The sequence below is a fragment of the Sturnus vulgaris genome, chromosome 7 (genome assembly GCF_052056855.1).
Source record: "Sturnus vulgaris isolate bStuVul1 chromosome 7, bStuVul1.hap1, whole genome shotgun sequence".
In the NCBI taxonomy this organism is placed as follows: Eukaryota; Metazoa; Chordata; class Aves; order Passeriformes; family Sturnidae; genus Sturnus; species Sturnus vulgaris.
The window spans coordinates 34,341,306-34,359,919 of NC_142249.1; the positions used below are offsets into that span (position 1 = coordinate 34,341,306).

At 38.3% G+C, this 18,614-nt stretch overlaps 1 protein-coding gene across 2 annotated transcripts in view; it reads right to left on the reverse strand.

The window, feature by feature from the left end:
• The window catches only part of DPP10 (dipeptidyl peptidase like 10), a 428,896-nt gene that overhangs the window by 303,838 nt on the left and 106,444 nt on the right, over positions 1-18,614 (reverse strand). The window lies entirely within an intron of this gene.

The following is an 18,614-nucleotide window of genomic DNA, read 5'->3' on the forward strand; positions in this document are numbered from 1 at the left end:
TTTCAGAACAATACAGCCAGGATAAGCAATAAACAGGTAGCTTAGGAAACAGAAATAACAAATAGGAAACATTTCCCATTTCACATTGAGTGCTGACTTCTCCATGTCTCCACATCCAGACGTGAACACATAGATCAGGATGCTGTAACTGACTGTGGTACATAAGCACTGGTGTGTAGTTCTGGACCTGGGCAGTTCTGTTTTGCATTACCCACTACATGCGCTTTCTGCATTGAGAATTTAATTAAACACTTACAGTTCTATACCTCAGATGAAACTACAGCACACAGAAACCTTAGTAAGCCTGGAATCATTAAAATCACATTTCACTTTTTGGTGACACCTCCCATGCTACACAACCAAAGTTACACATTGCAGAAGTTTCCCAAAGGAATAGAAATGCACAGACCACAGGGACTTTTCTTCTAAGAGCTCTTTTGAGACCACTGGTACAGACAATGTATTTGCCATTAAATAAACATGTTCAACATCAGATATGTTTTTCTCAAGTGCATTTAATCTTGTAAATCAGAGAAGTGAGACCTGTGAGAACATTTGTTGTGCCAGTCTTTCTGTGCTGCGATTTCCAATTGTTGTAGCAACAATTCTTGTAAATTGTTTTTTAAACCCTGTTCTTGCAGAATGGCATAAGTCATGGCATCTCTCCATGCTTGTTCTGTAAAAAATTCTTGTGTAGTTTACATTTCCACTTACATTACAAACATCCATTGGATAGCTCAATCTAACGCAGAGCAGAATTTGCCTCAATTTTTTGTAGCACAGCTTTCATGTTATTCTACCTCTCCTTAAATTGGCTTTGGAATGTACTTCAGAACCTACTTTTGTCAAACTTCACACTATTTTAAGACTAACCCCCTTGAAGTGTGATGTGCCCTGCACATAGATGGCAGTTTTTCCATAGGGCTCAAGATATACAAAGTGTCACATTTAGCAGATTTCTGATGTATTTACAATTAATTTCTTTAAAATTTTCCTTCTCCACTGCAACATTTCTGTTCCCTCAGCAGTTAAATTACCTATAAAGTACAATAGTCTGTATTGCAGAGATCATCTCAGTGGTACAATTGCAGCAGCACTAATGGTAGAAACATCCTGGAGCTTTGGAGAAGCTTCAGCAGCTGTATCAAATGAGGAACATAAATCCACAAAACTTGTGTTCTGGCTTTGGTTCTGCTACTAACTCACTGTCTCAGATTAAATTCAGCTCCTTATCTTAGGCCACAGGTATAAACTAAAGACAACAGTATTTTCCCACCAACCAGAGAACAAATTAACAGTTCTGCCAGACAAAGTACTGGGCATGGATTTTGCAGTAAGACTGATTTAAATTCAGATGACAGAAATCACCCTTTATACATCCTTGAAAAATCACACAATACAACTGCTACAATATTATTTCAGTTGCATTTTCACTTTCTTATCCAGGTAATTTACACAGAAGGAAAAAATGTAGAAATATTTTGTGGAAAATGGAATTGTGTATAGGAAGACACTTTTACAAAGCTTACAGTCCCCAAAGTAAAGACAAGGCAGGCTTAGTATGCTCTGAGTGGATTGCCTGTGCATTTCTCTTTTCAGTGGTGGACACTGTTCAGGTTCTTCTACTGCACTATTAGGATGTAATGCACAGTAAGTGGCAAACGTTTCTCTCTGAGCATCCCACAACATCCTTATGTGTCCCCCTTAAGCTGTTTCACATGGAAAGGATGCCATGTGCCACAGTGCCTGAGCTGGAGCACTGAGGGAGGAAGGTCTCCCTGACAGCTGGGAAGAGCATCCAGCTCCTGCTTTGAGAATATCTGCGTGTTTGATTTAAAGAGGATTCAAAGTGAACTATATCATTTATGTAAAATACTAAAAATAAATAAAAATTCTAGGAGGCGTTTTTCCTGAGGAAGAGCACTTTATCTTCTTCCTCCAGTTCCAGAGCAAGGAGAAAGCCCTGCACAGGCTTTCTTCAGGAGGCAGAGCTGTTTCTCTGTCTGCTCTGTGCTCGTGTCCCCATCGCTGCTCTGAGATTCAAGTGCACAACACAGACACACCAGGGAGCTGGGCAGGAGCTGATACAGGTTGAAGGTGACAGGGAGACACCTGAGTGACCAGCACTGACAGAACTTCTTCAATCCCCACAACATTTAAAAGCTGCGTTCAACTTCCAGCTTGATTCTTCCAAGCCCTTCCCATGATGTGTTTAGGAAGGCAAACTCCTCAACACAGAGTGGTTGGGGAAACCAGGGACTGAGCAAGGAGACATCAGTACACAAGTTCTTCCTGGAGCACGGCCAGAGCATTTTACAGTGCAAGATAAAATTTAATTAAGCTTCATAGGTTAAAAACATTTCCTATCAGTTGTTGTCTGCCATAATGGTTTAGAAATGCATAATCAAGTCTTTTTCTCTCTCATCCACACATTTGTTATTAGATTATTGCCCTTGAGAGCTCAGCTGCAGACACTAATTCCTTTTGTATTTTTTAAGTGACTATGAAACATTTATACTGAGGAAGAAACAGACACGTGGCACAAAATGTGTGGCACCAGAAAACCACACAAAATATGCAAAAAATATCTGTGAAAAAGAAAGCTACCTTGCATTACTGTGAAGGTAAAATAGAGATATTTATTTATTCACTGTAAAAAAACCACCATCCTTTACAAAGAATTATCAGCTTTAGACGAGCTCAGTCAATCATGAGACTAATCCCTCTGGGAGAGGCAGAATATTCAGGCTCTATAAGAATTTATACTCATTCTTGATTGGGAATATGTGTACTAATTCCCAAATGGATAATATGGGAAAATTTGATTTCAAAGTGGGAAAGTTGAAAGGATGTCTCCAAAGCTGAGTTGGATAATGGAGAGAAACAAGCTCTGACCCATTTGATGGGGTTCCACAGGAATCAGAAGCTTCAGATGCTGCAGAGCCACTGAATTGCCACCTCAGCCACAGAGCAGCTCCTTAGAACCTGGGGAAACACTTCTGTGGGTTTAAATCTGCTAATTAATGAAGATAACGTTATGTCAAGACAAGAGCCCTGTGTGGGGAACAAAATACCTGCCTTTATTCTAACATCTCTTTTCATCAGTGTGGCCACTTATACCTTGCATCAAGGGCCATCATGGTCACCCTCCAAACACATCTGGTAGCATCAGAAATGACAGGTCAAGGAGCATGAACTGCAAGCATTGTCCTCCAAATACACACGAATGCCCCTCCTAAAGAGCCAACAGAGCTCTTTATTTGGGGGCAGGAGGGCCACCTTCTCCTGCTTGAGACTTTAAAAGCACCACTGGTTACACGGGTTTGTTGAGTGGTGACTCAACTAAGGAACAAAACAAAGATGAAGCAAGAGTGCCTTAACTAACGTGGAAGCTTTTAATCCATTTCAGTCCATTCCTCTGCTCCCTACTGGAAAGTCTGGGCTGCATGTGGAGCAGAGAGCAGAAGCCAGCCTTATTCATCTCCAGCTGCAGGAACAAAAGTTAAGGAATGGTGCACCCCAGTTGTCCTGCCCTCCGCTTTCGAGTTTGCTCTCACCTGGCGCGAAGCTGCTCAAAAGAAGTTTCTGAGTCCCTCCCCCCATTATTACTGTAACAGGCTACAAAGTTTCCCAAAGCCCTTTCAGTTCGCTGGTCTGTGGACCCAGCTTCTCATCCTGAAGAGATGAAAGTAGAAGAGTAAACCATTCAGCTCAGAAAGTGAGGCCTAAGTGGCCTAAACAGCAGGAGTTAATTAAATTCAAGATACATCCAACCCAATTTGAAGTTCTATTCTGGCTGACCTGTCCTGGTGATCAGGTCATGCCCTACAAGTGTCAGCCATTTACACTGGAACAGGAAGCAGAAAAGAAACCTGACAGCAGTCTAACGTGGTATCCAAAGCTCTTAGTCAAGAGATGCTTTAATTCCTATGGTACAGTGTTAAAATGAAAGAGCTTGGGTGTGATCAGTGGTTGCTGCACTATTTGTATCAGTGGGGTCACCTACCAAACGTACATGTGATGGTGTTTAGGAACAGGATTGCTCTTCACTGCTGCATGAAAGGAAGTCATCCAACTCAATTTCACACACCACACAAAGAGTGTCCCCAGCTGCCCCATGTTCCAGCTTGGTGTGAGGGGCCTGAGTGAGGCACAAGAGAGGGATAACCCAGACTGAACTGCCCTGGAGCAGCCCTGACACCTGATTCCACCTGCCCACATGGCCCACGATGGCTGTGCCATCTCCGAGCATCAGACCATCCATAAACTTCACTGTTCCTCCTGACTGCTGATCCTGGGGCTCGTGTGGATCCACAAGGGCCTTGGGGAATCCTCTGCCCCTTATCCACATCACCTGCCACAGCAGGGACGTGGGCTGATGAGGAGTTGCCACTTTCAGACCAATGTGCCAGGAGGAAAGCTCTGAAGCTCTGGCTGGTTGGCTTTGGAGCAGTGAAGACACTGATAAGGACACAGAGTAGACAATTTGCAACTTTGGCTTGAAATCTGACTTCAAAGCCACTTCTGCACCATATGCAGCCCATGCTCCCACACCTTGACTCTTTCTGCATCAGCTATATTTAAGATGGTAGTGAAAACTCTTAGTCAATGATTACATGATACACTATTGTAATTCTGAGGAAGAATTTAAATTGCAGACCTTAATGTCCCTAAAACTAAGAAAACACAAATGATGTTTCCTTGCTATTCAGAAATCAACTCAAAACATTCAACAATAAATTCTTTAACAGTACAGGGTACAACAGCAGAGGTGTTCAGGTATCCTCCCTGACAATTTGCTTCCTGGCTCTACAGCTTTTCCAGGTACCCACCAGTGCTTCCAAGGACAAACTGGTACAATCTAATTCCTAGTGGGAGCAGCTGTTTGTTAGAAAAGCATGGTTGGGACTGTCCATTTGTGTTATTTCCCATGTAAAAGTCAGGTTTGTCAAAAATTTACTATCCATCACACCAAATTACAGCAAACAGCTACACTAAGGTTTTCTCTAGTGTTGCAATAATATGATCTAGAAAATAAAGAAGAAAGACCAGTCACTGGTTATGTTTATTTGGAAATAAATGATGTTACCTACTTCTGTTTAACATCTTGAAGTGTTTTGTAGTCTCTATTTGACTCCCTAGGATCAGTTCAATTTTGTCCAACCATGATGCAGAGGGAGGATATTTTGGACTCAGTGACACATTTTCCCTGTAGCTCCAGGGCTCCATAAGGAGCCAAGTGCCTCTCAACTGCAAGAACTTCAGTGTTACTAATTCTGGCAATGCCCAGTTTTGCAACCATCCTGTAACCCAATTTTTTTCCTCACAGCTCTCCAATAAAAAGTCAGTTTCTTGTATTTTGATTAAAATAGTGAGAAATCATAGAGCCTTTGACTATGAAAAGTTATTATGCTTTCTTCAAGGTCTTAAACAACTAAATTTTTTCTGACCAATAAGATTGGAAAGAAAGTTGGAATCCTTGTATTAAAAATATATTTTTTTTCAGATGAGAAACAAAGAAGATAACCAGTCCTTATGATCAAAAAATATAAAATAATAATTAAATGCTTATGTGTTTTTCATTCACAAAAAATGGTCCTGAAGTGTCAACAAATAATAAGACAGGTTGTTTTAAAGATGTCTAAGAATTTTACAGGAATAATGAAAAAATCTTTTAGAAGACTTAATAACTGCTTTCCAGCTTTATTAGACAGATTTCCAATTCATAAAAGCAGTTTTAATCCAAGTACAAAGACTTCTTTCTTTTGGAAAATATTGAAGGAGCACATTTTACTGAATTAACCAGAGCTTTGAATCAAAAAATGTTTCCTTTCTTCTCTGATTCTTCGCTCTTTTATCCATTATCCCCTAAATTTAATCCACAATTACAAAAAGAGACAGTATCTTTTTCATTGATGGACCACAATGTGGTAATCAAACAGGTTTTAAGGTAAAATTCACACTTTTCAGTGAGTCTTGTATATGTTATGTGTTAACTCGTGACTGCTGATGAATAGTTGTGTGATTTGATCAGACTGGTACAGCATTCTGCTGCTTTTTTCCTCTCAGATGAAAAAGTAATAAATGCCATGAGTGTGATATACAATCTATCCTTCAGGCAATTCCAGCAGTTCAATCGTGTAATTACACAAAGCAATTCTCATCCTTCCAGCTCGAGTCAGTAACAAACCGTGGAGGAAAGTCCTGGAAACACAAAGGCACCGACGTGGCCACGGTGTCCTTGACCCTCTGCACAGAGCACAACAAAGGTGTGCCTGCACCCACCCATGGGAATCTCCAAACCCTCCAAAATGCTTGAAGCCCGAAAAATCAGCCTTCAGAGGCATGCCTGATGATATGAGGATTGATGTACACCTGCACCCTCCTGGTGCTTTCAGTGTGTCTGGCTGCATGGGAACAGCCTTGAGCCAAAAACCTGCCGAATGTACAGTAAAAGTCCCTGGAATGAATATGGTGGGACAAGGGCTGGACTTCTTGCTCACATATAAATAGATGTAGCTAAATGCTCAACATTAAAATTTTATTTTATTAAAATAAAAGTTGAGTATTATCTAGGGAAATACATTAAATAAATTAAGACACAGAAAAAAGTGGAGAAGAGAGGAATTACATGCAAGAAACCTTTCCTGATAGGAAAAATGTTTTACGCGTAACTCTAGCATAAAGGAATACATAGAAATCAAATTTTGCATAGGGTTTAATCTGCTTCTGCAGGCTTAGAAAATGGTATAGCCTCTGCTAAGACTGAGATGCAATCAGATTTTTCTTTTAGTTCCATTTGCTTCACAGATCATGTACAAGTTGCCCTATAACACAAAGCCTGTAGCGGGTAATCTATTGTTCGTGCCAGAGATAAAATAATTGAAAACAAAGCATGACAATGGCTGTGCCTATTAGAATGTCTCCTTTAAAATATTACTTCATAGTATCAGATCCCTTTTCACACCCAATAATTTGTAATAAATTACTTTAATCACAGCTGCATTAACAACATGCCTAGGGCAGATAGGTAGATACACAAATCTAATGGCCTAATTCATGTGGCAACTGATTGCAGGGAAGAAGGGGAATTTCATCAGCTCAGATTCTAATCAAAGAAAAGGTCAAGTTTCCTGTAGCTGTAAGTCAATTGTAGAAATGATTAAAAGTGCATCCACCTGCCTGGTAGGCACTCCTGCTCAGCCACCACAGCCCTCCCCTCAGCCTGGCTCCTCTCCTTGGCCTCAGAGGGAATCAGGTGTCTGCCAGCAATTAGCCTTAATGAGCCAGTAGCACTTCCCTGAGAGGGATGTTGAGAAGCCTAATTGCAGAAAGCAAGAGTGGAGGTTCTGCCTGCCTCCACTGCCTGTAACTCCTGCTCTGCCAGGGAGCCTGCAAAGATCACCCCCAGCACAGCCAGACCTGCAGACAGGAAAATCTGGGCAGAATTCTGCAGCATCCTGGAAACTCCAGGGTGCAGCTCTTGAAAGTGGTACATATCCCCAGCACAGGCAGCTTTGTTCAGATTTGGGGTGCTGATATCTGCTCCCAGCTTTGAGACTTGCTCTCCAGCTGAAGCATTAATGTTTGCTGGGAAACCAACACCTTGTATTTCACTTGTAGATAGGTTGTGATGTAGTGACATAAATTACACTGTAGTTAATCTGATTACAATATGATTCTAATTTTGATGTCTGTAATTACTACCACTTCATATAGCTAGAAGGTTAATTTAATGCCTGAATTACTTTTAATTACCTCTTAAGTTCCTTACTTTCATATTTAATACATGCACTTACTGCAAAACCCCACTATCAGAAGATTAACTTAATTACTTTATTTCAAGTGAACTTCTATTCCTGGGCAATTCCTGGTGATCTGTGTGCTCACATCTTTAATTAGTGTCTAGCACATTATGCACGTCTGTGTTAAGAATGCACCCCTTTAATTGCCATCTTGTATCTGGTAATTGCAACCAGTTTTCAAACTTCCTATGTGCCAGGGATAACGGGGTTCAGTTTTATACAGAGTTCATCAGGTGACAAAGCCTGACTGAAAACCATCAGTAAAGCAGTGCAAGGATTTTATCACACTCATAATTTCCTGAGTTCTGCAGAGTGTGGTTGAGAAATAAATCTCATACACACAGTTCCACCAACCCGTGTTTGTGATGTTGTGCAATTTTCTCACACATTTATAAACTTCAATAAAGTTCATTGGTCATCATCTTAGGAGTATTTGTATGACATAATCCTCCCAGTAAATTAAATGCACTGATTTGTCCCAATCTCAGGGTCAAAATCCACGTCTAACACATTTCACCTGAGAGGACCTGATCTCGCCAACTCAGAGGTGGCTTAGCTCCAAATCCAGCAGGGTCACCAATGAGCATTAAATTAAAGTCTTTGCCAGGCCCCCAAAGCCACAGAGAGTTCTCTTCCATTGCTGCAAGGACAGCAACACCAACAAGCATCCTTGTGAACCTGGCATCACAATGATAATGTCAGCCAGGCATCAGAAATTTTGAGCAGGTAACAGAATAATTGGATCTGAAACTCACTGTTATCTTTCTGATTAGGGAAAGGGCTTGTAATAATCATTTTTGACTGGACACAAAGTAGTTTTGAGAAATTAATGCACTACAGGTTAAAATGCTGTAGGCACTTTTGAATAAGAAGTGCTAGTTGCTATTTAGTTCAGCAAAATACTTTTCATTCATGGGGATTTGGATTTACCTTGCTGTTTCTGAAAGCAGAACATGGGAACAAAAGGCTAAAACACTGTAATATAATCCAGGTCTTCATGGTGAAGGCTAGTGGGTGCTATGAATTTTTCTCTGTATACCATAGTAAGCTCCTATTACATATGAGGCCCTAGAAACAAACATAGGACACAAAAATATTTTTCATAACATGATATTACAAAGTAGTAAAAGACAAAAATAACTCAGTTTTATTTTAGTAGAATTTTCCAGATGGAGATGATTTTTAAATAAATGCTTAAAAGCTGAATAAATTCTTTTAATCTTGCCAGTTAACTGCTGGAAAAACTGGGATGAGCTGCATCAGGCACTCCATGTGCTCCTGCTCCCAGGACAGAGTGAGGTGTGCTGTGCCAGCTGTTCCACTGGCTTTGGCAACTCTGGCAAATGGCCAGTCAAGCACCAGCTCAGAAATGAGGATTCCTCATAACAGCTACTACTAAGAGACGTGATAATGGGACACATAAAGAGAGATTCAAATGTTACAAACCACTACAAAACTAAATGAGGCTGGCTTCTTGACACAGAGAATACCCTCAATTCTGAATGAGGAACAGCAAGTGCTTCTCCCTTCAGAAAACCTGCTTAAACTTGTGAGACAGCAATATGCAGGTAGCATTAATGCTTAAAGAATGGAAAATCTCAGAAAAACGAAATTTTCAGTTCATTTGTTTCCTTTTCTGGGTGGTGCCCAGCATAATAAGAGCATGGTGATGAAATGTGTTTGATGATAAACTCTGCTCAGCTATTCAAATCCCTTGCATACAACATTCCTGATAAGTTAAGGATCTAAAATTGCTTAACCAGTGTTAATGTGCAAGTTAATTGAGGGTCTTATATGAATCCATACACACTACTGAAGATTGATTAAAATAGCTCTGTGAAAGGTACTCTAAGCCAATGCTCTTTTATGCTCTCAATTAGTTTCTTGATGAGATTCCAGAAAGAAGAGAAAGAAATTAAGTGAAGGGGCAGAATGGCATTGAAAAGAAGAATCCAGTGATGCAATTTAAGCTCATGTGCTCTTCTCCACAGCACACTCTGGCTCGTTCTCCACGTGTACCTGTGTGTACACATCACATCTAGAGACAAAGCCCTTGTGGCTCTTCACACAACCTCCACGTTTCACTCTGCTCACATTTCATTCTTCAGATACAAAGCAAATGAAGAGGGGTGATGCTACGGAACACCAAATGCTGTAAAGTTCTGTTCTGGGGATATTTTTATATGTACATTATTAAACTGTTCATATTTAGACAGATTTATTTAGTACTACTAATCTACTGCATACGAGCAATGTATTTTTAACGTGCTAAATATGTTCTGTGATCAGAAATAGGGATTTTTTTATAGGATTTTCCACTGTTTGTTCTATTTAAACAGTGCCCTGGTTCTTCTTTATGGGCACCAAATATTTTTATTTTGTGAAAATTATAATATCAATAAGTGATGGGAAGAGGGTAAAACAGGATGAAAACTCCCTGGCTGCCCTTTTCAGCTTAATATTGACCACATAAGCAACAGCTTGCATAGCTCATCACCACACAGAACTTGTCTAATGTTTCTAGTGCTTTTTTTCTTGATAGTTTGAATAATAGCTTACATATTTGTAATTAAACTGTTGCCTAACAACCCTAATTTAACGTGGGTAGCTAAAACATTACAGACCTTTAGCTTGGACTAGGCTTTTTGCATCTGCTTCCTCATGAGAAAAAAAAAATATTAGGATGACTGGTCAAAGATTTAACCTGGATTCAGCTCTTCAGGGCTGAACGCGGGAATTTTCTTTTTTTGTCATTAGAAGATGATGAGGGTAAGAGATGGATGTACCATCAGGACTTCTTTATCATAAATCCTACCTAGTCAATCAAAAAGAAAAACTTATCTCTGCTTGAACTTTCTGGGTCCTATTGAAAACAAATGGGAGTAGAAGGAATAGGAAAGATTTTAAAACAGCCTAATTGTCCATGGAACCAGATTTCAAGTGTGATCCTCTCCATCACCTGTAACCTTTCCGTTCCCACTGACTAACAGGAACACCAGGACATGGCAAATACTCATTTTTTAAATAGTTACACGCATTATGCACACACACACTTTGCTCTTCACTTCAGATGACAACTTCATTTGCCTGTATAAATAAATAAATAAATAAATAAATAAATAAATAAATAAACCAGCAGTCATTGGCTAGACCTGTACCAATTTTTTTTAACAGAACTAAATTTCAAACTTATATTTATGTAGTTGATTCAGGGCATCTTTCGTGCAGCTTTTCAGTGGATATAAGCCACACAGCCAACTCAAAAATAATTAGTGGAGTACTTAAAACACATAGAATTAGGCTAAAAGAAAAATTCACATAACTATGTATCCCAAATTGTCTCGCAGCATTTGATTAGCTTAATGGAGAACATTAAACAAATACTCTTAATGAAAAAACTAATTTATTTGTGGAGTATAGTTATCATGAACACAGTTCACTCATTTTTAATGTAGTAAGGTATTTTTAATTAGGTTTGAATGTTTAACTACATTCCACAAATCCTTTTACTTATGCAGCCCATGAATTTTTAAATTAGATTTGATTTTTTTTAGTTAAGTACTTTCTGCAAACTATATTAATATTCAAATTTAAATTGAGGAGAAGAAGGAAGATACTGCCTCAAAGTGATGCATTTAATTTGCTGCTACTACCTTGCTGTCCAATATTTTATGAAGAATACAGACCAAGTTTTAAACTTGTAAATGCCACAATGGACTATGTGAGATATTTTCAAACAAGCAAATTAGAGATGATTTTCCAACCCACCTAACAAAATGCACTTAGAAGTGAATCCTTCTATGGTGGTTCCACACAAAATACCACTGCATCAATTCTTTTGTAAAGTTTGTAACCTTCAATTCAGGAAATGCTAAAAGGCCACATTTTCCACTTTTTCACATAGTGAGTAGTATGTTGACCATTGATTTTCCAAATGGTCCTCCAACAGGTTATTTAAATAAAATTTTATTGTACTTTTGTTTAGGGTTGATCAAAATGCTTCCTTATGCCAAAGAATTATTAAAAGAGAAAATGTTCTTTCTTTATTCCAAATTTCAATTCTTTATAATATATTTTTGAAGTAGAAACAAGTGACTGCATTTTGTCTGATTGTAATCAAGTATCTTCTTTTGTCACATCAAAAACCGACATGAAAAACAAAATCATTATTTGCCATAAACGTTAAAACCACCTTTCCTGTGAATAACTGTATGTGTTACTAAAATGTGTTTTAATGGGAAAACTTTTGTTTTATATATTTAGATAAGCAATCACTTCTCTATAAGTACGTGACTGAAAGTACTTGTTTGTCACGTTCTGAATTTTCTTCCAACAGCAACAATTTCAATTTGTTACTTTTTTAAAGTACCACCTGAGATTTTCTTAACTCACTGACAGATGGAGTTATGGCTTTAATGCTAGAAATGTCAGAATTCCTGTTATTATTTTAAAATGTAGCAAACTCACAGGCACACAGACATGATTTATTTTTCATATCAATCAGATCATGTTTGAATGTGTATGGAGCCACTTTCAGCACAGGTGATATGAGAGGGAAGTAAATATATTATATTCTGGTTGAATGCAATTTACTAAATTTCTCTTTCCTCTGTGACTAAATTGTCATTTGTTTTCTTGCAAATACAGGAGCCTGCACCTTCAGAGCCTTCTCCCTTCTTAATGATCATGTCTGTAAAATGAGAAATACTGACATTTTCAGATATGCATTCTCAGTTACCATTCCACATTTTTTATTTGACAGACCAGCGTGATAATGCTGAACTCAAGAGGTAATTACAGAGTGACAAGTTTCATGATTGAAGTGTTGGTTCATGCAATTACTTCCCCAGCCATGTTAGGCAGATATTTCATATCCCAACCACCCCAAATGGTGCTGTTTGCTCTCCTGTTACACTCTGACACGTGCAAGTCCACCAGCCTTCTATCTCTCAGTCTCCCAGCTGAGACGGCTCTCATTAAATATTTATCAGCCTAAAGAATCTTGTTTTAGTTAATTTAACATAATGAAGCCTGGCTGCATGCTAGTTTATCATTAGGGTTCTACCTCAGCAGTGATGTATTGCACTGTAAAAAATTCAGATGGTTCAATGTAATGATGCATTTCGTTGGTACATCAAAGACGCAGAGCAATGATTAATTCATTGATACATGATCAGAAGAATATTGCATTGGGTCTGCTCCAATTCTGCTCTCAGTCCTTCACTGACAATCTCACAAGAGATCCCCATGGTTACCCACACCTTCTTCAAAGGGATCCCTATTTGCTGAAGAACATGGTTTTGTTATTCTTCTCTGATGCTTTACTTTTTAATTTCCTCATCCCTGCTCCATTTTTCCTTCTGTGCCGCATTTCTTTATCTCCACAATCTTCACATGTGACCAGATTCAAAGCCAATGGAGAGTCCAGCACTTACACATTAGGATCTATTACACCTCTTTTTACACCCTACATCCACTTTATTTCTCCAGGCTACTAAGAGCACCGACAAACTTTTCTCACTCTCACATCGTGGTGGTTTTTCTGAAAGAAATTCAGTTTTCTGACAGTCAGTAACTGAGTAATTAAAAACGCATCTCGAGTTTGCAGAGCTAAGTAAACAAGCCAGCAGGACAGGTGAGTGTGTCACGATCTGGGGCTCCCTCAGAAGGACTCTGAGCCAGGTTACACCATCTGAGGTAGCAGCTGATGGCAAAAATCTCACCTGGCAACGTGCCTGCCCCTTTGCAGCTGACTGGGCAGGGCAAGGAACTCCACCTTTCCCAAGGACCTAAGGAGGAGTTAAAAATGTGGGATTTAATTCCTTGGGTTGGAGGAGATGAACGCACTTTAAACCCACAGTGCAACTGCACTACAGAAGGGAGAATTTTAAAAAGGACATAAGAAGTATTTAGGACACATAGAAAAGCCATTAAACCCAGCAAAGTTCAATTTATTCTCTTCTACACTATGAACATCTCTAATGGTTTCCTGAATGACCCTTCTGGTTTTGTGTGCAATCTTGTTGGCTGGAAAGCAGTACATTTGTAACTTGTAAAATATAATCTCCATAAATGCCTCATTATCCTATTATCTGCATTAAGCTGGAAACACTAACTTGAAAAGACATTACTTGTAATATTTTAAATGTTATATAATTTAACTGAGTTTTCCTAAACTGACTATGCTTTGTAGTCTCCCTAGCATAAAAAAAACCAAAACAAAAAAAAAAAAAAAAAAAACAAAAAAACCCACCGATTTCCTTTCTAAAGTCCAGAATCAGTGTAATTACTATTCTTTCCCTTCTTCAAGTACTACAAGGTTTTTGTAATATGCTGATATTCTAAAGTGCAGTATTACCAGACACAACTAATCCCATAATTAAACCTGTGTTCTTCCCTTTCAATTGCAGGTTCTAGAATTATACTCGATTTCAGCAAATCTCCCTTTCTGAGCTTTTAAAGGAATTTTCCTGTCCTTTGTTTCATATAAAATTTCATTTCATTTTTTTCTATTATTTGTTTTCCAATGAATAGGTTAAGATAACAGAATTGTAATGAATTCACATGGTTGTTAAAGTGCTTATGATATTTAAGATCCTTGTTCTTTACAGCACTTATTATAGTAATAATTTGTATTTTTAATATTAATCATGTAATACATAGATGCTCTTCCTTGAAAATGTAGAAAATGTGCTGAAAAAAAATTTTCACTTTTAATTTTACACATTAAGAGTGGCTAGAAAAGTCACAATTAAATTCAAGAACATTTTGTGAAAGCAGTTTTTGTATTTCAGCACAAGCTCTGTAGTTTTAACAAGAGGCTGGAGTGATGAGAGAGTGATGAGGCTGGAAGGCAAAACCAGGATCTGCATAATCCCATTATTGACCTTCAAAATTGCTTTACTAGTTGAGTGCAGCTTTTGAATGAGTGAAATGTCCCTTTCTCTGATTGGCTATGTAGGTATTCATAGTTATATAGAAATTAGTACTGGAAAATGCTAAAAAACATAGATACATTGTTTTATATGTATTTAAAAATAGCCATTTCAGTTTACATATGAAGATACATACACATTTTGTTTTTACATAAATATTTATTTATGTATATATATTTGTACACATTAATCATATCATTTATATGTAAGCACCTGCCATTACTCCTTTACTAGAAATTAAGTAATTCCCTGATTCCAGTGCCTGCTCGTGGCTGCACTGTACCAATGGCAGTGAAGGAGGACACAGCTGCATTTGTGAGAAAACTCATTAACTTCAATTGCTCTGCAAATTTCACGACAGAGCTCTAGATAGCAGCCTAATTAATGCAGAAAGCTATAATTTTATAGATTAAACCTAGAGAGCCAGAAAAAATAGAATTCCTGCTGTCCTCTTCTGCAATATCAATTTATTTTCTTGGTGACCTGTCTGCATTTGACCGATCTCTTGGTAGACAATTTTTCCAGACTGAACATTGGACATTCTAAATAAAAGTTATATAAATATTTATTTATTGAAATTATGTAGAAAATAGCTGGTGTTTTGGTTTGGTTTTGGTTTTTTCCCTTTGATTTAGGTGAATGAAACTAATCAATGCAACCATGTAAAACTTAATAATCTTTAATTCACTTTGGTGCTGTTGCTGCACTTTTCAAATCTCTGCACACACCACAGCTGCTCAGTACACTGTAAGATTTTGGGATATGTATTTTGTTTATTATAGGGCAACATTTATGGAGACCCAAGATTCCACATTTATCACACCACAGCTGCTTGGAATTTCACCAAAATATCAATGACTGAAAATAAATCCTCACCTATAAATTCCAGTATGGACTATTCAAAATAACGAGAAATTCCTAGAGAATGCCTGGCAGTGGTCGCCAAATCAAGTAGCTTTGGTTCCATGCAAGAAAATGAACAAAATAAATGTTCATGGAGCAGCTGCCTTAAAAATCCTGATCTGGATTGCTTGGTCCAGTCATGTGACTGCTCATAAATTTGGATTGGACAATTACAGGTGTTTAACAAGGATACAAAGATGGGGCATTTTGGATTCAAGTGCCCATACGTTCCATACCTTTCTAATTTACTTCTATTTTCCCCCCAGTTCTGCACCAAATGCCATCCCAGGCCCCTGGGGGATGGAGCAGGATGATGGAGAGTTCAGTCCTGCTGCAGGCAGAGCTCCCAGGGAAGGGTTTCTCTGCCATCAAAGTGGCCTGGGGACCTTCCTGGCACACTTCTTCATTCCTTGATGCTGTCAAAGTGACTTAAAGGCTGTGCAGTGTTATGGAACTACAGGACAGCCCTTTGGGGCACATGCACTGGGTCTGAAGGGGCTGTAATAAACAGCCAGGGAAATTTATTTGGATCAACAAAAGAAAATTTAATTCCTCCCTCTTCTCTAGGTAGGAAAATGAACTACAGCTCCTGTAATGTTCACAGTCTGCATTTACTGACAATATTCTGGATTTTTATAGAGCTTAATTAATTTGTGAAAAGATTATAATTACTTTATTACTACAAATATACACGATATTTTTAGCTACAGCTGTTGTTTGAGGAACGGTATCACCAGGTCCTTAAGAACTGACCTGGCAACTGTTTATGAATAACTCTGTATTATTCCCACTAAGTCTAAATAGCTCTCCACTTCAGTGGAATCTAGCAGAAATACATAAACTACTTCTCTCATATTTTTATCAAACACTGTTCCCATCATTTATCACCAGCAGGGCTACAAACACCAACAGTCTGAAAACTTGTTTAATCAAAGCAATCTTCTGTCTGAACTAATGCTTAATATATTTGCAAGCAATGTATTAAGAGCTTTGGAACTCCTATGAACATTTGGTCCCAAAAGCGACAAACAGGATTCTGGGGGGTTTTCTGAGTTCCTCTGCTCTGAATTTGTAGTATTAAATAAAATAAAAATAATAAGGACTGAAAAAAAAAAGACAAAAAAACAAAACAAAAAACCAAACCAAACAAAAAAAACCAAACAAACAAAAGACCCCCCAAAACAAACAAACAAAAAACCCCCAAAAACAAAAACAAACAAAAAACCCCAAAACACACACACACAAAAACCCCCACAAAGAAATAAAAAAGCCCAAAACAACCTCCAAAATCCCAAACCAAAACTACTTTTAAAGCAGGGGAAATCAATAAGCTTAAATGAGCCTCTCTCAGAGGCTTTAGAACAGAATAGAAATAAAAAAGAAAGAATATAGAAGATACAAGCAGTTTTAAAGTCCTCACAATAAGCCAATACCCAGGAGGGTCGATTTCATCATCTTCAAACTGTTGTTACCACTCCCACCAAATGTTGTTAATTTAAACAGTGGTTTAAAACAGTGCAAATTAACACTGCTGCTTAGGGGAAAATGAAAAATCCATGCTCAGTTGTGCACCAAATTAATGAATAACCCATTACTTCAAGAAGGAGGACGGCACACCATCATGGTAAATACACATTCACATTATGTGCATGGCATTGCACACCCATCCCATGACTGATTCCTAACAAAATACATTCAAAGTGGAAAAAAAACGAACATGTTTAAACCCAAAATGCTCACTGCACAAACAGCTCATGGGATTTTAATGTTTAGAACTTGGGATGGGGGCCAGGTATTTTCTTTTTATGAAACTTTCCCAAAAGGAGTCTTCAGAACATAACCTCTGACAAGAGGTGCAGGTGAGTATAGAGCTCATAAATCCACCCATGAACAGACTCCCTATATAACCAGAGCAGGACTTTGGATAAAGGCTGCAGTAGAGTGCTGTGCATAAATTTCAGAGCCCTTCTCGTCTGGCAAATCTGCAGGGAACACAGTCCCTGTCTCTACAGAACCATGACAGGACCCAGCTCCGTTTGACAGGAGGGAAAATGTAGCTCTCCATATCCAGCAGTCAAAAATCTAAAGCATTTTAAATTACTAATTTCTTCCCACACAGCCAACAGTGAAGGTCTCAGCCCATAAAATACATTTCTTGTAATCGCTACCAGATGTGAGCTCAGTGCTGTCTCTTTTACAGAGAGAGGAGTTTGGCATCCTTAGAATTTGATTATTTACACTCAGTTCCTCCAGCGACTTCACATGAACTAAAAACAAGAGTAAGCCCCTGACATCTCTCCTGGTTTATTTTTTCTAATAAATTGCAACAGTCATAGCTATCTAAATATCCATGAGCCATTTCTGTGGCCGATCAGAACAACAACTGAGCAAGTGATGGTCTCCACTCCCTCAAATTACAAACATTTCTCTTTAAGATGTACACCATGGGAAGAAAATACAGGATTTTTTCAATATAACTCCCCAAGGTAGTAATGAATTGTCTTGAATAGAAATGATTGATTCCCTTAAATCAGACTCATGGCAGACGTGCAAAAACCTGAAAAGGATTTTCAAAAGGAACTAGAAGCATATGTTCAAGAAAGCAAATTGCATCCCACTCCAAAAGAGTTTCTGTTTTACCTTCAAAACTGTTCTCCACTGTCTTTTCTCAGAGAAGAAAAAGGCACTTTAAGGGCCTGAGCAAGAACTAAACTGCAAGTAAGGAAGCATATGATTAATTCAAATTATAAAAATGGCAATAATGGTGATACTACAGCTCTGCAAAGCGGGTGTATTGCTTCTGACTTTATAGAGTCTGAATTTCAATTACAGAGGAGGAAATTGTTTCATCCATATAAGTCATATCTTCTAATGGTTTGCTATTTGACTTATGTTACTACTTCTATTATGTTGCACATGTTAATGTGGATATTAGCCCTGGGGTAAGGCACTGCTCAAACACATTAGGCAT